General features: G+C 44.4%; 1 protein-coding gene across 12 annotated transcripts in view; it reads right to left on the bottom strand.

Moving 5' to 3' along the window:
- PTPRT (protein tyrosine phosphatase receptor type T) overlaps nucleotides 1-22,507 on the bottom strand; it is a 1,155,381-nt gene that overhangs the window by 369,008 nt on the left and 763,866 nt on the right. The window lies entirely within an intron of this gene.

The raw sequence follows: 22,507 nt of genomic DNA, 5'->3' as shown, positions 1-22,507 counted from the left end.
TGTTTGAAAAGTTTCCCCCCCCCCACCCCAAAGTTGATTTGAAACAGGAAACTTTTTTCTAGTACTGAGAAATATTATCCCAATTTGCAGTCTGCAGTTTTCCTTTGAGACTGACATACCAGACAGTGCATATTTGTGTCAGATATTCATGTCAGAACCATTCCATCCCCCAAAATAGCCATTGGGTCATGCATGCTACTCAGCTGCCTAAGAGGGGAAGGGTGGGGTTTTGAATATCTCTGTTCAGCTGCAGAAATGTTCAAGTTGAATGGGATTTGCAAATAGAAACCATGATGATGAAGCCACCTCTACTGAGGGCCATGAAGCCTCCCCCTCCCACTCTGAATACACCTGCTTTCCCTGCCCACCGCCCTGTGCCTGCCCTTGTCCATCAATAGTGGCTATGCATCAGGAGACACAGGTTCGATCCTCGGGTTGGGAAGATCCCCTGGAGGAAGAAAAAACAACCTACTCCAGTATTCTTGCCTGGGAAATCCTATGGACAGAGGAGCCTGGTGGGCTACAGTCCATGGGGTCTCAAAGAATTGGACACGACTGAGTGACTGAGCGTGGGACTTACGCTCAGTGTGTTGACAGCTCTAGTTGGGAAGACACCATGCGGAGAGCTTCTAGGCCGAGGCTGGTTCGAGGCTTCAGTCCCCTTTGTCCCAAGGTTGCCGCTCTAACCCCCATCTGCAAGCTCATGGCTACCCAGTCAAGTGAGTTGGGCATGACTGGGAAACTCAGATCCATTGCACAATCGTTTATTGGCTGCCTTTGGAGAAAGCACAGTGACTACCTAGGTAAGTGGAGAGACTTTGTAATCAAAGCTGGTAAGAAATACTAATGACAAGTTATCATGTAATTACCAGTTAGGTGATTTTAGGCAAATGATACTGTTTCTTTAAGCCTTAGGGTCAACAGGGATACTGACCCTCCCTTTGAAGGGCTATAAGGCTTAAGATAAAGTCCATGATGAGAAGCACCTTCAGTGATCCATGATAACGATAACAGGGCTCTTGATGGGTCCCAGTGGGAAAAAAAAAAGACCTGTAATCCAAGCAGAGCTTAATAAAGAACTATTTACACTGTAGGAGATGATGGGAACAAGGGCCCAGGCAGTGAGGGGGCATTTAGTAAGGGAGAGAGCAGTGGAGGAAGGAGTAGATTCAAGAACCTAGAAGGTCACCCTGAGAGGAACTGTGACCCTCCCTGAGGTTGCCGGAGCAGTTATCACACCCTTTCCCCTCTCTTCCTGCCCTTTCCAGGGCACTCCTTTGGCTGAACAGAAAGTAAGAAGTCAAAACAGGTCAGTGATTCCTGAGAGTCTGTCTCCTGAGTCAGAGAGCAGGTACAGAAGAATGGACGGACCTCGAGGAAGGAAGGGGAGGTTCCTGCAGCGCTGGCTACTGCCATTCATGGAAGACCTGCCATAGGCCAGCTCCTGAGAACTCAACAGAGAACAAAATATTGGGCTGGCCAAAGAGTTTGTCTGGGATTTTCCATAAGATGTTGGCCAACCCAAGATTCTCAAATTCTTAAGAATTCTGAGCTTTGTCATAGACGTATATAGAAACAAACAATAACAGCGTTGGGCAATAGATGCTATTATAACATAACAAGAAAGAACCTCTGCCGGGAGCAGGAGCTCCGCCCATGGCAAAGGTCATGAGGAAGGAGGCTCGGCATACGCAAAGGCAGGATCGAGCCTCAGGAGTCCCCCTGGAAATTCTCGAGCATCTACCCCCAAAACCAGAGTCTGCCTACTTTCTGCTTTGTGCTCTCACCTACACCTCTGACTGTACGGGCGGGGCGGGGCAGGGGGCTGTCCCCTACTACATCTCTCTGAAAAAAGACTTAACTTACAGCTCCAGTTAATAAAGTTCCTGGGTGTGATAGTGTTTCAACCTACAAACTCCTTTGGAAGTCCTCTAGCCTGCCTGAATAGGTTTTTCCGGCCACATGTGATTGCTCAGAGCCTCCCAACTGTGAGAGGCATGAGATGTTCTAAACTGTCTAAATACAGATTCCTTTGAGCAGTTAAAAGATTGATTAGAAATTGTATTGGTGAAGGGTTTTTCACTTGTTGGGCCAATGTTTGCTGCTAAGTCTTCATATCCCTTACCTGCTGTGTCCCTGGCAGTGTATTGATTAATATAATTGGTGTAAGTAGTAGCTTTAATGTTTGTAACCTTGGACCCTTGAGTTAATTCTTTTTCTTGTTATAGCCCACCACACCTTTGCCCTATAGAAATGCAACTTTATCTAATGCTTTTGGAGGGTGGCGCTTGACTAATCACCTTTAGAGAAAAATAAGTTTTCTGAAGAAAGGGTCTTAAAATGTTAACAGGCCTCTGGGCCAGAAGATGATGCAAATCACCTAAACTTTTGCATATGATAAGTATGCAGGAAGAAAGCCTGGCTTACTGCATGACTCTACCCCTTCCCCCATTATTCCTCTATGCATAACTTACGGTATAAAAACTACTTTGGAAAATAAAGTGCGGGCCTTGTTCACCGAAACTTGGTCTCCCCATGTCATTCTTTCTTTCACCTTCTGGTTGAATTATTCAGCCTCTTTTCTCCACTGAATTTCCTCACTGAGCTATCCTTATTTAACCACTCTTTATATCCTTAATTAACGTTTAATTAAGCAATTGTTTCCTGATCCTCACCGACACCGTCCCCGCTTCGAATTCCCTGGATCCACCGGGGCTGGACCCCGGCAAACCTCGAGAACAGGTGTTTCTGAAAACCAGTGTCCCTGAAAGAACCCTGAGCCCTCAGGGCGCTGAAGGAAGGACTGCCTTCAAAAGCAAGGAAGGAGGTGTTGAGAAAGCGTATCCTAGACAGAGGAAGACAAGAACAGCAGGAGCATGATGTGGCTGTCAGGTAAAACCTATGGATTTGGGAAGGAGGGGATAAGACCAGGGGAGGATGCTGGGGAGGCCAGCAAGAGCTGGGTCATTCATACAGGGACCTGTTAGTCAAGTTAGAGAAGAGTTCAGATTCTTCCCTCTTGAGAGCCACTGAGATCGACAGTGGGATTTCTTAAACCGTAGAATGACTAGTAAGATATGTGTTTCAGCAAAAATGGTTCTCACCTCAAGGAAAAAGGTATTGGTTTTAATGACCCTGACCCTAAGAAGTGGCATCTAGGTCCACAGATGTAACTAGGCAGGGGAAGAACCTCACTGCAGCTTAGGGAAATCCTGAGATAGTGCAGGCATATGGCAGGGAGATCATGGTTCTAAAACTGAGGCTCCCAGCAAATGTTCCTAGAACGACAGCAAACCTCAGGCAGAAGATAACTTAGAGCTGTGCTTGTCATGCTGTGATGGGCATCGGATCACCTGGGGATCTTATAACAATGCATACTCTGACTCAGCAGATCTGGGATGGAGCCCAAGAGGGCACATCTCTTTATTATTAAATAATTTTTATTGGAATATAGTTGCTTTACAATATTGTGTTATTTTCTACTGCACAGCAAAACATATCAGTCATGGATATACTCTAACCACTCCCTGCTGGATTTCCTTCCATTCAGGACACCACAGCGCATTAAGCAGAGTTCCCTGTGCTCTACAGCATGTTCTCATCAGTTGTTATTTTATATGCAGTGTCCCAATCTCCCAATTCCTCCCCCTCTACCCTTTCCCCCCTTGGTATCCATATGTTTGTTCTTTACCCCTATTTCTGCTTTGCAAATAAGGTCATCTCTACCAGTTTTCTAGATTTCACATATATGTGTTAATATATATTTTTCTCTTTCTGACTTCACTTTGTTTGGCAGTCTCTAGGTCCATCCAGGTCTCTACAAATGACCCACTTTTGTTCCTTTTTATAGCTGAGTAACCAAGATGGCACATTTCTAAAGAGCTCCCGGATAATGCTGACGACTGGACATACTTTGAGTGGTTTGGCCTTAGAAACCAACTGCCTCAATCTTCTTTACAGGTGAGCTAAGAGAGGCCAAGAGAGGGCTTGATGGGTGGTATACCAGAGTTAAGCAAAGGTGCAGCCTATAGGAACTAGCTTGGAGTCTCCCAGTTCAGAGCTCTTGTGTGGTCCCCAGGACCTTCTTGGGAGATTGTTGGAGGCCAGGCCCTGTACTTACTCCTTGCAGGCAAAAGTGTGAACAATAAGTTCATGAGGTGGAAGTGTTTCCAGCATGTCCTTGGAGAGGACAAATGGTTCTGTCAACATGTGTGATGAGCTCTTCACACAATAGCCTGCTCTGAAGGGACTGGAAGTGAAAGTTGCTCAGTTGTGTCCAACTCTTTCCGATGTATGGACTGTATCCATGGAATTCTCCAGGACAGAATACTGGAGTGGGTAGCCTTTCCCTTCTCCAGGGGACCTTCCCAACCCAGGGATCGAAGCCAGGTCTCCCGCATTGCAGAAGGGATTGGGGAACCTGACTCAAATCCCTGCTGGGCTGCCAAAGGCCTGCTTCCCAGACACAGCGACGGGCTCAACACAGGACTCAAAGCACATACCCACACTGGTACGATCCATTTGGAGAACAACTTGCCAACATGCTTCAAGAGTTACAAAAGTGTTTGCTCTATTCAACCCTGTTAATTTCACATGGGTGAATTTCTAAAAAAGGAATACACTGAAAAAGGATTTCCCTGGTTGTCCAGTGGTTAAACTCCATGCTCCCAGTGCAGGGGGGCTGGGTTCAATCCCCGTCAGGGAACTAGATTCTACACGGCACAACTAAGAGTCCTCATGCTGTAACTAAGACCCAGTGCAGTCAATAAAAAGAGAAATACACCGAACAGGGAAAGAAAACCAGCTGCAACATTGAAGGGTTACTGGCAACATACATCTAATTCTTATGAAACTCCCAAATTGTAGGTTTGGTATTACTTCCATGCGCATTAAAAAAAAATTATGCATAAATGGGTAACTCAATTTCAGAATGGTTAATGTGTCCCTAAAGTCTTCCATCCAGATAACATTAGAACCAGGATTCTAGATCCAAGTCATTGTTCTGAAGTCCATCTTCTTTCCACCATGATACATCCACCACTATATGCATGAGGTTCATTACAGTGTTACAAAAATATGGAAAAAAAATAGAGGAATGCATAAGTAAATTAGGGTATATACACTCAGTGGACAATTAGGCAATCATTAAAAAAGATAAGCGGTTTCCATGGTGCTATAAAAAGCATCATGATCATGATAAAATGCTTAATAAAAAATTACAGTAAAAAATTTTATGTAACTATAGTTTGGTAAAAGATGTAGGCACATTAACAAAGGATAAAAGACAAGGTAAAATAATTGTTGTGCTATGAGAAGAGATTATAGGTGATTTTTCTCTCTGATATCCAAACTTTCTGTAATTCTGTCATAAAAACTGGCTGGGGAAGGCTAGGATTACAGAATGCGTGTACTGGTGGGGCAGGCACAGACTTGCTGTGTGTATATACACACATATATTTATGTATATACATATATATACATAAGGTCTTTAAGGAAAGTTCCAATATGGTCTTGGAACCTCTACACATGTTCCTGTCTCCTGTGGCTCTGTGTTTTAGACATAATCCTGAAAACTCTCTACAAGAGTTGTTCTAGTACAGACTTTCTCACCTCTGGCACCTTCCTCGGGAAGCACCCCAGAGCAGTGGTCTCTTATTCCAAGAAGTAGCACAGATATTAAAAAGAATTACCCTCCAGAATTGCAGATAGCACATTGACACAGAAGGCAGGGCAAAGACAAAGATGGCAGCTGAGCATCACAGATGACGCCATGACCACCTAGAGTGCCAAGTCAAGAGGGATTCTGGGACTTTTCCTGGTGGTTCAGTGGTTAAGAATCAGCCTGCCAATGGAGGGGACACCAATCCCTGGTCCAGAAAGATCCCACATGCCTCAGGGTAACTAAGCCCATGCTCTACAACAAGAGAAGCCACTGTGATGAGCAGCCCGTGCACTGCAACGAGACAGCAGCCCCTGCTCTCCACAACTAGAGAAAATCTGTGCACAGCAAGGAGACCCCGCACAGCCAAAAATAAAAGACATTTTTTTTCTTAGAAAAGGGGGAAGCCATGTCAGGGCTCAAAGGAAGAATGTGTCCTGAACAATTACGGATGTCTATCATGGGAAAGGTATTAGGGAAGAGAGGGGAATGCACAGGCCATATATCACTTCCAATTGTCAAGAAACAAGCAAATGGAGACATGTTTTTTTAAACAAGGAGGAAAATATGGCCACCACTTCTAACTTTGGGTTTATAGATTTCTATCTGAATTTGTACATATGGTTTTACTCTCCTCCCTTAGATCCATTCCTATTGAACAGAGGGAGCTATTAGTTTGAGCACAGTTCTGTGATCAATGGAAGGCATGCAACTGGCTTTGATTGCTACTAACAAACTTACTGAGAAGGAAAAGGAAAGCATAGTTCAAACTTTGATAACCAGGTATTTAAAAAGATCCAGGTCCCTCTTACTCTACCCTAAAAATTGTGTCTTACCTTCTTGGAAGATCAATCAACATATCCTAAAATAGAATGATTAGAAAGTAAAGTGTGACCTAAGTGCTCAGGGGATCAGAGAGCCATTAGATGGGATAGTTAAGTAGTTTACATTTAAACTGTAAAACGTCTGACATAGTGAAAACCCAAATTTTGCAATGTGGTCATAATTATCTAAAAGATGTCAATGCACAAAAACTAGAAGAAAAAAAAATAAACTCCTGTGAAAATGGTTGGTCTGCTAGGCAGTGGAAATGGGGGCTAACTTTCCACTCCCCATATTTCTAACACCATGTAATGTTGCTATAATGTCACTAACATTAACAAAGAATAAGTGCCTTCTAAATATAATTCACTATTTGACTTGCAATGATACACAGATGCCAAAACAATGCAAAAAATAAAACAGATGCCAAGAAAGCAAAGCAGTGGGGATTTTTATGACATATATTTTGAAGGGCTCTGAAAAAGACCTGATATGCAAGCAAGCTTGCATGGAGTCTGTAATGATATAGGCCAAGGTCTCGTACTTCAATGTAAAATTTAAGGAACTACTCGTCTCTTGGTGAAGAGGGAAGAAAAAGTAGCCAAAGGGACTTCTCTGGTGGTCCAGTGGTTGACAATCTGCCTGCCAATGCAGGGACATGGGTTTGATCCCTGGTCCAGGAAGATTCCACATGCCATGGGGCAAATAAACCCATGTGCCACAGTGACTAAGTCTACAGGCCCTAGAGTCCATTTTCTGCAACAGAAGCAGCCACCACAATGAGAAGCCCATGCACTGCAACTAGAGAGTAGCCCCCACTCATGGCAACTATAAAAAGCCCCCATGGAGCAATTTAGACTCAGCGCAGTCAAAAAAATTAAATATTTTTTTAAAGTAGTCAAAGAAAAGGATTGGAGTGAGGGGAAGAAATCCACCTGCCATCTTCTACAGCCAATGAAAGGATCGTCTCTGAATCATAAATTTGAATTCCAACCTCCAGAGACTTCAGGATGAAGGATCCAAATACTCTGATGGTAGATGAAGACCCGCTTCCTCCTTAATTTTTAAAGTCCCAAACAAAGAGCTGTTCTGACCAAAACAGAAAGGAAGTCAGTTAAAAGCAGCAGATCCAATGCTGCACTGCCCTGTCCAGGTGGAATTCCAACAGGAGTAACAAGGTAGAACATCTGAGATGAAAAGAGAACAACTTCTGATGTTGAAAGAGACACTCAGCAGCTTAAACACCGCCTCTGGGCATGGTTTATTGAAAGGACCATGTAGCCACAAAGAGGCTTCCGTCACTAGCCACGTGGCTGTGTGTACAGGCCGCTCCTCACTAAGTCCTTCGGGTGTGCAGAGCATCAAAACAAGGTTTGCCTTCCACAGAAGGGACGTCAGGGAGAGTCCTGACTGTGCCATAGGCAGAACTAACTTTTCATGTCTCTCCCTTCACTCTCCTAGGACAACTAGATATGCACAGATTAAATTCAACCTGCAGGTTTTATCTTTTTTAATTCAAAATTTTCCATTGGCAAAAGCTCTGGAGAGGAATTATGGCAGAAGTTCATGAGAAACAGCTGGGAGCCCATGGAGAGATTCCTATGACATGGATAGGAAGTGACCTGGGGTTTCTCCAGGCAAGGAGAAAATAGACATAACCCTGTGCCTCTGAAATCTACTAGAGTTAACTCTCCAAAAAAAAAAAAAATAGAGCAATTCCAAGGATGCAATTGAGATTATGGGTACAGCCCAAGGGTAAATGCTTTACACGTACATGAGAAAAAACACAGAAATACAGATGTCCATACACGTATCAGTGTCGCTACACCAACTCACAAACCTACATGTTAACACACACACATACAAAGACAAATACACTGATCTATTTGGGCTCACTGTAGGAATATTTTCTGTGCAGTAACTTCTGCTGTTTTTTTTTTTTTACAGCTAAGATGAATTATTAATGTTTATTGTGAAAACCTTTTTATTGCCAGGAAAACACGATTTGCTCTTCTTCAGGTAACAAGTGCTATGCATCTGTTGATTCCTACTGTCACATTATCTGGTTCCATCACAAATACCCATGTTGTAACAAAAAAGAAAGAAACACCCCAAGGCAAATATATAGGCATTCCTGGTATGCTACGAGAGGATGACAGGCAGCTCTAATGGTCCCACTTACATAAATGCAACTTTTTCACATCAGAACACAACTTCTTTCTAGACACAGAGTGCCAGAAATCATTCTTTTCAACCCAGAGCTGTTTCTATTGAAACACCTGTCAACCAACCTGTCAGCTCAGCAGACCTATGTATGGCTTCTATCCAGGGATGCCTGCATTTTTCAAGTCTCTGGAAGAGAAACATCCTATGGAGGTTGAGTGATGGGCTGAGGGTTAGGAAAAACGGTTCCTTGACATCCCAGGGCTCTGACTTTTAAGACTTTGGAAAAGCCTCTGGGCAAATCTGTGAAGCTTTTTGTGTGTATATATAAATCTTTTTTTTAAATCTCACAAATAAACAACAGAACTAACTTTTACCGTAAAAGCAGAGGGGAAAATATTTGTAAGGTGAAGTCTGACGCCAGAGCTGCAAGATGCCATTTGTGAAATACGAAAGGATATTGACAGACCAATACGGCCTTGTGTGTCTTCAATTATTCCACAACCTGTTTGTTTAGCAATCTTGAGGGGAAAAGGCTAAGGCGTCATAAATTTGAGCCTTAAAATAATTAGTGCCTAGCACCTGCATGGGCATGAGAGTTGCTTATAGTGTAACATCAGACAGTGTTGAATTCCAGAAGAGTGAAAAATAAAGGCAGGGTAAAGCTAGAGCAATGGCTGCGCTTTGCTGGAGCAGCCGTGAAGAGATACCCCATGCCCAAGGTAAGAGAAACCCAAGTAAGACGGTAGGTGTTGCAAGAGCGCATCAGAGGGCAAACACACTGAAACCATACTCACAGAAAACTAGTCAATCTAATCACACTAGGACCACAGCCTTGTCTAACTCAATGAAACTAAGCCATGCCCGTGGGGCAACCCGAGACGGGCGGGTCATGGTGGAGAGATCTGACAGAATGTGGTCCACCGGAGAAGGGAATGGCAAACCACTTCAGTATTCTTGCCTTGAGAACCCCATGAACAGTATGAAAAGGCAAAATGATAGGATACTTAAAGAGAAACTCCCCAGGTCAGTAGGTGCCCAATATGCTACTGGAGATCAGTGGAGAAATAACTCCAGAAAGAATGAAGGGATGAGCCAAAGCAAAAACAATACCCAGCTGTGGATGTACCTGGTGATAGAAGCAAGGTCCAATGCTGTAAAGAGCAATATTGCATAGGAACCTGGAATGTCAGGTCCATGAATCAAGGCAAATTGGAAGTGGTCAAACAAGAGATGGCAAGAGTGAATGTCGACATTCTAGGAATCAGCAAACTAAAATGGACTGGAATGGGTGAATTTAACTCAGATGACCATTATATCTACTACTGTGGGCAGGAATCCCTCAGAAGAAATGGAGTGGCCATCATGTCAACAAAAGAGTCCGAAATGCAGTACTTGGATGCAATCTCAAAAACGACAGAATGATCTCTGTTCGTTTCCAAGGCAAACCATTCAATATCACAGTAATCCAAGTCTATGCCCCAACCAGTAATGCTGAAGAAGCTGAAGTTGAATGGTTCTATGAAGACCTACAACACCTTTTAGAACTAACACCCAAAAAAGATGTCCTTTTCATTATAGGGGATGGGAATGCAAAAGTAGGAAGTCAAGAAACACCTGGAGTAACAGGCAAATCTGGCCTTGGAATATGGAATGAAGCAGGGCAAAGACTAATAGAGTTTTGCCAAGAAAATGCACTGGTTATAACAAACACCCTCTTCCAACAAACAAGAGAAGACTCTATACATGGACATCACCAGATGGTCAACACCAAAATCAGATTGATTATATTCTTTGCGGCCAAAGATGGAGAAGCTCTATACAGTCAGCAAAAACAAGACCAGGAGCTGACTGTGGCTCAGATCATGAACTCCTTATTGCCAAATTCAGACTGAAATTGAAGAAAGTAGGGAAAACCATTAGACCATTCAGGTATGACCTAAATCAAATCCCTTATGATTATACAGTGGAAGTGAGAAATAGATTTAAGGGCCTAGATCTGATAGATAGAGTGCCTGATGAACTATGGAATGAGGTTCATGACATTGTACAGGAGACAGGGATCAAGACCATCCCCATGGAAAAGAAATGCAAAAAAGCAAAATGGCTGTCTGGGGAGGCCTTACAAATAGCTGTAAAAAGAAGAGAAGCGAAAAGCAAAGGAGAAAAGGAAAGATATAAACATCTGAATGCAGAGTTCCAAAGAATAGCAAGAAGAGGTAAGAAAGCCTTCTTCAGCGATAAATGCAAAGAAACAGGAAAACAACAGAATGGGAAAGACTAGGGATCTCTTCAAGAAAATCAGAGATACCAAAGGAACATTTCATGCAAAGATGAGCTCGATAAAGGATAGAAATGGTATGGACCTAACAGAAGAAGAAGATATTAAGAAGAGATGGCAAGAATACACAGAAGAACTGTACAAAAAAGATCTTCACGACTCAGATAATCATGATGGTGTGATCACTCACCTAGAGCCAGACATCCTGGAATGTGAAGTCAAGAGGGCCTTAGAAAGCATCACTACGAACAAAGCTAGTGGAGGTGATGGAATTCCAATTGAGCTATTCCTAATCCTGAAAGATGATGCTGTGAAAGTGCTACACTCAATATGCAAGCAAATTTGGAAAACTCAGCAGTGGCCACAGGACTGGAAAAGGTCAGTTTTCATTCCAATCCCAAAGAAAGGCAGTGCCAAAGAATGCTCCAACTACCACACAATTGCACTCATCTCACACGCTAGTAAAGTAATGCTCAAAATTCTCCAGGCCAGGCTTCAGCAATATGTGAACCGTGAACTTCCTGATGTTCAAGCTGGTTTTCGAAAAGGCAGAGGAACAAGAGATCAAATTGCCAACATCTGGTGGATCATAGAAAAAGCAAGAGAGTACCAGAAAAACATCTATTTCTGCTTTATTGACTATGCCAAAGCCTTTGACTGTGTGGATCACAATAAACTGTGGAAAATTCTGAAAGAGATGGGAATACCAGACCACCTGATCTGCCTCTTGAGAAATTTGTATGCAGGTCAGGAAGCAACAGTTAGAACTGGATATGGAACAACAGACTGGTTCCAAATAGGAAAAGGAGTACGTCAAGGCTGTATATTGTCAGCCTGCTTATTTAACTTCTATGCAGAGTACATCATGAGAAACGCTGGACTGGAAGAAACACAAGCTGGAATCAAGATTGCCGGGAGTAATATCAATAACCTCAGATATGCAGATGACACCACCCTTATGGCAGAAAGTGAAGAGGAACTCAAAAGCCTCTTGATGAAGGTGAAAGTGGAGAGTGAAAAAGTTGGCTTAAAGCTCAACATTCAGAAAACGAAGATCATGGCATCTGGTCCCACCACTTCATGGGAAATAAATGGGGAAACAGTGGAAACAGTGTCAGACTTTATTTTTGGGGGCTCCAAAATCACTGCAGATGGTGACTGCAGCCATGAAATTAAAAGACGCTTACTCCTTGGAAGGAAAGTTATGAGCAACCTAGATAGCATATTCAAAAGCAGAGACATTACTTTGCCAACAAAGGTCCATCTAGTCAAGGCTGTGGTTTTTCCTGTGGTCATGTATGGATGTGAGAGTTGGATTGTGAAGAAGGCTGAGTGCCGAAGAATTGATGCTTTTGAACTGTGGTGTTGGAGAAGACTCTTGAGAGTCCCTTGGACTGCAAGGAGATCCAACCAGTCCATTCTGAAGGAGATCAGCCCTGGGTGTTCTTTGGAAGGAATGATGCTAAAGCTGAAACTCCAGTACTTTGGCCACCTCATGTGAAGTGTTGACTCATTGGAAAAGACTCTGATGCTGGGAGGAATTGGGGGCAGGAGGAGAAGGGGACGACAGAGGATGAGATGGCTGGATGGCATCACTGACTCGATGGACGTGAGTCTGAGTGAACTCTGGGAGTTGGTGATGGACAGGGAGGCCTGGAGTGCTGGGATTCATGGGGTCGCAAAGAGTCGGACATGACTGAACGACTGATGTGATCTGATCTGAAAGCTAGAGTCACGGCTGTTTTCTTTAGCAAGTATTTGTCTGCGATAATATATCAGAGTGCATTGAGTGGATTCATGCTATGCAGTACTTCTTCCCAAACTTGGATGGACAGTAAAACGTCCCAAAGCACTTCTTAAAAAGCCCATTTGGATAGAACCTCACCCCCAGAGATTCTGATTTATTTGGAATGCAATGATGCCTAAACCCAACCATTTACGTGTCTACCTACATATGTATTTATCAATATGTTTGGAGGTGTCAAGGTATGACTCTAAATCTTCAGCCAGGCTTGAGAACCACTAAACTTGTTAGGCAAAGATTTCACCACTACCCCTTATCAAGATAAAGTACAAATCCACACATTCATATAAGTAATATTTATCGAGCACATGTTATGTGCAAACTTACTTTTAGATCCTGAGGACATGCTAAAAAGCAAAAATAAATATGGCCAGTATCAGTTCAGGACCAAAGGCCATCAGGCTGAGAAACTAGGGAAGAGCTAGTGTCACGGTTCAATTCTGAAGGCCGACCTGGGCAAATACCGTCTAGCTTAGGGGAGCTCAGTCTTCTGTTCTATTCTGAGCTTCAACTGATTAGATGAGGCCCACCCACATTATGGAGGACAATCTGGTTCACTCAAAGTCCACTCATCCAAAAACACCCTCGCAGAAACATCCAGAATAATGTTTGACCTATCTGGGCCTCATGGCCCAGCCAAGATGACACATACAATAACCATCACATGGCCCATAGCCTTATGAGCTTGACGTCCAGTAGGGGATTAGATGATGCTAAAGCATACCAACAAAATGGGTGCAGATTGTGAAAATAATATGACAGAAAAAAGAAAATGGCTTGATAAAGTGGAGAGTCCAGGGTAAAAGCCTCTTGGAGGTAAAGAATGGGTAGGAACCTAAGAAATATAAGTAAGAAAGTATTCTAGGCAGAAGAGATGACATTAACAAAATGCGGCAATCACATGGGCTGCAAAGAACTCAACCAGCTTGAGAAAGTGTTAGAAAGCTGGAGGGGCTGATGCACGGAAAACAGCAGGAAGAGAGGCACAGAATGAGGTTAGAGGGGCCAGACCATTCCAGGCTCCAAAATTAAGCTGAGGCAAAAGCAGAGAAGCAATATGACTGAATTTACATTCCAAGATGTTCTGTTTGGGTACAGTGTGGGGAAGTGAAATAGGGAAGTGTGGACGCAGCATGCGCAGAGAAGTTCTGAAGTGGTTTAGGCATCAGATGAGTGTTCAGAACATGATGGTGTTGAAGATGGGGCCGGGTGACCTGACCTTTGTCTATACTAGCAGAAGAGATAGAACTTTCTAGAGCATTTGATGTGTTGCAAGTGGGGAAGAATGGTGATTCCTACATTTATGGCTTAAAGAATTCAGAAGAAACAAAAGCTTTCTTCCTGGTTACCAGCTTGACTCAATTTATACCCACTAGCTGCCTGCATTATGCAAACTATGCATCCTAATTAACAGAAATCCAGCTTGAATTATGCAAATTCTTGCTTTGGGCTGGGTTTTCCATTTCCTGCCTCTAGGGCCTCCTGCCCATCAAGGACCAGATCCCATTCTTCCTACTGACCTTCTGTGGACCAGAGCCATCTGCACGCCCGGGGTGAGTGAGCCCTGAGAGGCCACTGTGGCCAAGCCAAAGGGGAGGAAGAGGTGTGTCTGAGCACTCACATGAAGCCAGCACCTCCTGGCACCTGTGAGAGCTTGCTCTGAGCTCATCCATATAGCAGCCCCTGTCTCCATCAACACGTGTCTGCCCCAGTCCCGTTCAGAACTACTTTCTAGCTCAGAACATGCACCCAGCTTTCTTGGAATGCTGATTCCTGGGGCCTGTGCTTTCTGTTCAGAGCAAATGCTACCATCTGTATGCCAGAAAAATATCGATGACCCTCTGACCTAGCCTACCTTGCAAAGGGGCTTTGGCACAGGAAGGCCACATTGTTTTATGGAGGCGAAGTCTGTGTTTTATTTAACTCTGAACACCAGGCGCCTAGAATAGCTTGCAAGATAAATGTCAGTCAACGCTAGCATAATCAAGACACCCATTCCTGCCTCATTAGGGTCCTCTCATTCCGTTTAAGCTTCTCAGATTTATACACTGTAATTAGAAACTTGGTGATTTTGACTGCTAAACATAAAGGCTTACTGGGAAGCTTCACATGTCTGCATTTTAAATATTTTCACACATCGTTAACCCAGTTGCCAGTGTAACATCTTCTGGCCCAATTCCCTCACACTGTGTGATATTTATTTTTGGACAGAGATGAGAAAAACTAATTGAATTGAAACACGTATTGATTACTGTTTTTCGTGAACTCTGAACAGCTTGCCTCTAAATGATTTTACTGAGGAGCTTTTAGGCAACTGTTTGGCTGGACTGTTTCCCCTGTGACCACATTTGGGCTGTATGAGCCTGTCTGCAGTTGCCTGGTCTGCTTTCAGGGAGCCCTGTCGTGCACAAGAGCAGAGTCGGAGTGGAAAGGGCCGTGCCAGCCCTCTTCACATACAGGCGCTGATCGGGACGCCCTGTGTATGTGTATGTCCATCAGTCGTGTCCAACTCTTTGCAATCCCATGAACTGTAGCCCACCAGACTCCTCTATCCATGGGATTTTCCAGGCAAGAATACTGCAGTGGGTTGCCATGTACTTCTCCAGGGGATCTTCCCGACACAGGGATCAAACCTGTGTCTCCCACACTACAGACACACTCTTTACTGTAGGAGCCACAAGGGAAGACCCAAGCAGGGTTCCAGAAGAGTCTATGCAAAGAGCATGGTTTTCACATTGCTGGTGAAAGTCTCAGCTCTTTGGATCCCTTGTAAGCAGGCACAACTCTCAGTTCATTTAGTGGCCACATTACTCACCCAAGGACTGTGGGTGTGTGTCAAGCAGAGCTCTCCAGATCCAGATTAGGACACTTTAGGAAGTGTCTTAGACCAGAGCCTCTCCCAAGGTCATATGTGTGTGTGAATCAGCTGGTTAACACACAGGCTCTGATTCAGTGGGTCTGAGTTGAGGCCTGAGATACTGCATGTCTGACCTGCTCCCAGGTGACACTGATCTGCTGGTGTGTAGACATGAGGCCTTTGATGTGACCTTTCTCCATGCACTCTCTGTCACCTTGCTGAGATCTGAGGCCAGGGACCATGTATTCTGATACAAGCTGCTTGCAGTAGAGGCGAGGCTGGCTCCAGTGGGCAGGGAGAGAGGGCATGGCTGCTGGAGAATCAGGCTGCTGCATGGTTCTGGGGTAGCATCAGGGAAGCCACTGGACTTCTAGCCCTTCAGTTCAGTTCAGTTGCTCAGTCGCGTCGGACTCTTTGCGACCCCATGGATCGCAGCATGCTAGGTCTCCCTGTCCATCACCAACTCCCGGAGTTCACTCAGACTCACGTCCATCGAGTCAGTGATGCCATCCAGCCATCTCATCCTCTGTCGTCCCCTTCTCCTCCTGCCCCCAATCCCTCCCAGCATCAGAGTCTTTTCCAATGAGTCAACTCTTCACATGAGGTGGCCAAAGTACTGGAGTTTCAGCTTTAGCATCATTCCTTCCAAAGAAATCCCAGGGCTGATCTCCTTCAGAATGGACTGGTTGGATCTCCTTGAAGTCCAAGGGACTCTCAAGAGTCTTCTCCAACACCACAGTTCAAAAGCATCAATTCTTCGGCACTCAGCCTTCTTCACAGTCCAACTCTCACATCCATACATGACCACAGGAAAAACCATAGCCTTGACTATACGGACCTTTGTTGGCAAAGTAATGTCTCTGCTTTTGAATATGCTATCTAGGTTGGTCATAACTTTCCTTCCAAGGGATTACTATTATTTTTCAGTCGCTCAGCCCTGTCCAACTTTTTGTGACCCCATGGACTGCAGTGCACCATGCTTCTCTGTCCTTCACCATCTCCTGGAGCTTGCTCAAACTCATGTCCATTGAGTCAGTGATGCCATCCAGCCATTTCATCTTCTCTCGTCCCCTTCTCCTCCTGCCCTCAATCTTTCCCAGCATCAGGGTCTTTTCAAATGAGTCAGCTCTTCACATCAGGTGGCCAAAGTATTGGAGCTTCCGTTTCAGCTCCCAGCCCTTAGGGCTAGAGGCCAGAATCTAACAGTCTGGGCTCCAAGGAGCTCTTCAAGATAAGAACTCCTTATCTTATCTTTACTGCCTTAAAGGAAGGCATCCAAGCCCACAAAAAGGCAGCAAGGAAGAAGCAGATGTGACAGTTTTTCCCTCTTCCACCTGGATGCCGGGTCTTCCAATAAATAGTTGAGCCCTCATTGCAATATCTATTGTTGTGGCTGAGTCACTAAGTCATGTCTCTTTTGTAACCCTATGGACAGTAGCCTGCCCAGCATGCAATTTCCCAGACAACAACACTGCAGTATCATACATGAGTTCAATATCCTTGCCTCCTGGCAGATTTTCCAGGTGTTCCTGAGATGCTTATGTGCCCAGGGCCATTATTCACACAACAGCCAGGTGGTATTTTAGGAATGTAAATCTGATTTCTTCATTTCTCTGCTTAAAAATCCTCCTCTGGTGTTCTGCTCCTCTCAGGAGAAAGCGCAGACTCTAGAAACCCTGCATCATCTGACCGTGCCCACCCCCTCCCCACATGGCCTCATCATTGTCCACCCTGCTCACGAGGGTTCAGTCACTCTGACCTCCTTCCTTTTCTCAAACAAGCCAGTCATTCTACCACAGGGCCTTTGCACCCTGGCTATTGTCCTTCAAGTGAGCCTCACGACTGTTTTGGCTTTGAATCTCTGGCCACAGGCACAGTTTGAACAGTGGAACAAATACAAAATGAGGTATAAAACTTTGGTTTTGTGGGCCTGATGTAGATTTATTTTTCTCTTGACTTTTACCCTAGAACAGCATGATACCTTCATGTTACAAAGAGGGGACTGAAGCCCAGAGAACAGATGAGACATAATCAAAGCCATTCTGATTCTGGAAGGCAGAACTGTCCAAGGATGTACCAAGACTTGGACTCATGCATGTGCTCAGTCACTCCGTCATGTCCATACTGTAGCCTGCCAGGCTCCTCTGTCCATAGGATTCTCCAGGCAAGAATACTGCAGTGGGCTGCCATTTCCTTCTCCAGGGGATCTTTTAACCCAGAGATCGCACTTGCGTCTCTTGAGTACTGCAGCATTGGCAGGTGGATCCTTTACCACTAGGGCCACCTGGGAAGCCCTTTTTTTTTTTTCCCCCTGGGGGAAGGGAAAAGTGGTTCAGGAAGTGGTATGGACCCATGGGAAAGGGAATTTAATCTTAACATACAACGTACTAGTTAGCCCTGCTGCAATTAACAATTTTTACACTATTTACAAAGTCACAACTCTTCTTCACTCCCTCATTTGTTTGGCTTTTGCCTTTTGGAGTCCAAGGCTGTACACAGGAAGGCACTGACAATCCTGGATTTCTCTTCCACTTGTGTCATCTGATTTTTCTTTGCCACAAAACAAACTTTTTAAGAACAGGAGAGGGTGATTTGTAATTTATGGATTTCTCTCTAGAAATTACAACCAGAACCTCATTTAAAAAAATCAAATTGGTTTCATCTAATTAAATTTGGAAATTGCCTCATAAACACGTATTCTTTTATAAATGTCTTTAAAAATAAGTTCAGTTCAGTTCAGTCGCTCAGTCGTGTCCGATTCTTTGTGACCCCATGAATCGCAGCACGCCAGGCCTCCCTGTCCATCACCAACTCCCGGAGTTCACTCAGACTCACGTCCATCGAGTCAGTGATGCCATCCAGCCATCTCATCCTCTGTCGTCCCCTTCTCCTCCTGCCCCCAATCCCTCCCAGCATCAGAGTCTTTTCCAATGAGTCAACTCTTCGCATGAGGTGGCCAAAGTAATGGAGTTTCAGCTTTAGCATCATTCCTTCCAAAGAAATCCCAGGGCTGATCTCCTTCAGAACGGACTGGTTGGATCTCCTTGCAGTCCAAAGGACTCTCAAGAGTCTTCTCCAACACCACAGTTCAAAAGCATCAATTCTTCAGCGCTCAGCCTTCTTCACAGTCCAACTCTCACATCCATACATGACCACAGGTAAAACCATAGCCTTGACTAGACGGACCTTTGTTGGCAAAGTAATGTTTCTGCTTTTGAATATGCTATCTAGGTTGGTCATAACTTTCCTTTCAAGGAGTAAGCGTCTTTTAATTTCATGGCTGCAGTCACCATCTGCAGTGATTTTGGAGCCCCCAAAAATAAAGTCTGACACTGTTTCCACTGTTTCCCCATCTATTTCCCATGGGGATCTCCTGCTTACTGTCTGAGGCAGGACTGGGTTGAGCTGAGAGGAGGAGACATCCCATCTTTCTGCTCAGAAGGACATCCTCTCTTATCAGTTGCTGAAACTTTATTTATTTATTTGGCTGCACTCGGTCTTCGCTGCCATGTGCAGGCTTTCTCTAGTTCCAGTTCCAGCGAATGGGGGCTACTCTTCATTGAGGGATGCAGGCTTCTCATCATGGTGGCTTCTCCTGTTGTGTAGAACGGACTCTAGGCACATGGACTTCAGCAGTTGCAGCACACAGGCTCAGTAGTTGTGGCACACAAGCTTAGCTCCTCCATGGCAGGTGGAATCCTCCTGAACCAGGGATAAAACCCATGTCCCTTGCATTGGCAGGCGGATTCTTATCCATTGTACCACCAAGGAAGTCCTGAAACTTTCTAAAGAATAGTGAAGTCTAGAGCAGTGCTTCTCAAACTTTTTTACTGCCCATATGAATCACCCAGGAATCTTGTTAAAATGAAAACTCTGATTCAGGAAGTCTGGCACGATCTAAGATGCTGTTTTTCTAACCAGGTTCCAGATAGAGCCAACGCTGCCAGTCCATGGATCACACTGAGAAAGAGGCAAGACATGTGCACTTGAATTCAGGACCCAAGGGTTGTATACCCTTGGTCTTTACATTTCACCTCTCCAAGGCTCCACTGCCTCATTTTTATGTAATGTTGAGTTAACATTTATCAGTGCTATTTCTAAATGCCAAACACAGTACTAAACATATATTTGTGTTTATTAAGCAGTATAAATTAGCAGTTACTTAATGTACCCAAGTTTACACAGCAAGGGAAGTGGCAGAGCTGGGATTTACATCTAGGCTGCCTGACCTCCAAAGTCAACATTCTTACCTTCTGAGGCTTCACTGGCTTGTGACACACATGGTCTCAGCCATGTTCATGGTCAAAATACAAGGCCTAGCCCACGTCCTCCCTTCAGGTCATCATCCCTTAGGTCCCTTCAGATCATCACCCAAGAACTTTGGCATATTCCCACAAGGTAACCTGAAATGCTCAAACAAGTCAGACAGCAGCAGCTCTGGTTCTCTACTACAGCCCAAGGAACAGCCAAGAAATTACATGAAGTTTTCTTACAACAGCTGTTTCTAGTAGAGCACCCTCATAGGAATGCCAACGTCTCAGCAACTGGTCTTTGAACATTCACAAGGCACTGGGTTCACAGAGAAGTGCAAAGAAGGCAGCGCTGGTCTCACCCAGGTGCACCTTTGTGCTACAGCTCCTGACCATGTACGATACATGAGTCCTCACTTCTGTAACAGAGCAGGACCCTATGGGGCCTTCCCAAGACTGGACCCCCCCATATTCTCTGCCTGGCTCATGTCTGTAGAAAAACTGTAGCCAAAGAATAAATTTAATCAAAGAAGTGAGGAAATGCAGAAACAAAGGAATGCAGTCAACTAAGGCAAAGTAATAAGAGTTTAGCCATTAAGCAAAGAGCCAACAGATAGTATTCTGACCTACATTCTTTGAACTATTATTCAGATACCGAAACCCTCACCAGGTAGAAGAAGTTGACTTAATATTTGATGACCAGATTGCAGTCATGACATAAGCTGATTCACCTGACGCACGTCCAAGAACTGGCCTCAAGGAAATGGGAACAAACTGACCCTAGAACTGAAGATTAACTGTCCTTAAAACAGTTAACATGGGGACTTCCTTGGCCAGGGGCTAAGACTCTGTCCTCCCAGCAGGGCCCAGGTTTGATCACTGGTCAAGGATCTAGATTCTGCATGCTGCAACTAAGACCCAGCACAGCCCAATAGATGAATGAATAGAATTGGAAAAAAAAAATCAGTATGCCAATCAGACCACCCCATGACCAACCATGACCAATTCTAAGATGATTATCAGAGATCACTGTGTTTTCCTGCACATAATTTCCTCTTTCTGCCTATACACTCCTGAAACTCCCCTTTAAGAGCTCTTTCCCCCTAATTTGCAGGGGGAAGTGCTTTTGGACACGAGTCTGCCTTCTCCCCCAGTTTACCAGCCTCCTGAGTAAAACAACCTTCTCTTTCCAACCAAAGAGTCTTGAAAGACTTTTTTTCCCAAAGAGTCTTGAAAACTCTTTTCAAGTTTTTTCTCTTGAGTACGGGCTGTGGAGCAGTGAGCAGCCTAACCTGACTTGGGTAACACCTTCAGGGGATTTATTGCTCAAAAAGTGTCTAACTCACAGTTACGTTTGCTCTTTTGTTCTCTCTCCATCTATTTCTTCTCATTGTGGAATTATCATCAAGAGTTTCGTAACCAAGCCCAGTGCATAATCCAATTAGAGCAAGGGGGATATTGCTCCCAAGGAAAAAAAAAATCTGTATAGGGATATGCCTCTACCTGCAGCATAGCCTCAACCAGTGTTTCCAAAGGCAGGCAGGTACAAGAACCAGGATCTTTTAATGCCAGAAGTGTCCTCAATTCAAGGCAAAATGAGAAAAAAACTAAGGTGATCATAATGAGTTGCCCATAAAGTTAAATTTATTCAATTTAAAGGACTGCCTTTTATTCTGAGATTATGTACTTTCTATATTTTTGTAATTGTCTTTTGTAAAATGATGTTAATAAAACATGGCAAAATACTCTCTGTTGGTTCCCCCACAACATGTGAGGTTTTACTGGCCTGTGAATTCCAAAAGTCTTCAACATCTGCCACCGAGAGCCATTTATTTATATAACACCACCAAGTACCTTATCTCTCTAAGTCCTGAGTCTTTTTCCTTTGCTTTACAAAGAGCAGGTGGTAGATCTCTAGCTCATCTATGTGTATGTGAGTGTGCGGCCTGTGCTTTACAAAGAACACTGTGCAGCTTTTAAATGACTGGGCTTTGTTTCAGTTGACTGTCCAGTCGCCCTCTTCCCTGACAAGGTCGTGAATGCGTCCCAGGCAAGGTCCATCAGTATGAATACCCCCTCTCATTCAGCACCATCCCCAGGAAGGATGCTTCTCCCAACCCCATGGTCCAAGATGGAGATGTTAGAGAGCTCTGCTTCTGAGAAACACTGGATGGAATGGCATAAGATGTTTCCTGAAGGCGTTTTCTCCAGCACCCTGTACATGACTGACAGCTTTCTCCTCCTTCAGAGACCTCTTAGGTCTGTCCAGGTCTCTCCAGATAATTTCTGTGTCCATCAGATTCACCCTGAATATTTCTCCTTCATCAACACTCTTTGACTTTCCTCCCCAGAGCTCATCTGCCCTTACAGCAGTGATATTCTTCCTAAGGCTCACTCTCAACAGGTGTACCCTTTTGCATGAGCACCCAGAGTCTTTAGTCCCTCCATGAGCCTATAGTGCATTTCAGCCTGGGATGCTTATCACCTTTCCCACCTCAGACTCCTTAGAGAAACCCTGAAGCAACAATTAACACTGCTCCCCCACCCCTCAATCTTACAGATAAGCAAACTGAGGCTTAAAGAGAGGAAGAACCTGCCAAGGGTCCCTTGAGACTGAGGTAGAGCTACTAGGGCAACAGACTCCATCCTTCGAGCTTCAGCTTCCATGCCC

The sequence above is a fragment of the Bubalus bubalis genome, chromosome 14, assembly GCF_019923935.1.
Source record: "Bubalus bubalis isolate 160015118507 breed Murrah chromosome 14, NDDB_SH_1, whole genome shotgun sequence".
Taxonomy (NCBI): Eukaryota; Metazoa; Chordata; class Mammalia; order Artiodactyla; family Bovidae; genus Bubalus; species Bubalus bubalis.
The sequence above is the reverse complement of the archived record's forward strand: the minus strand, read 5'-3'. Positions and strand labels throughout refer to the sequence as shown.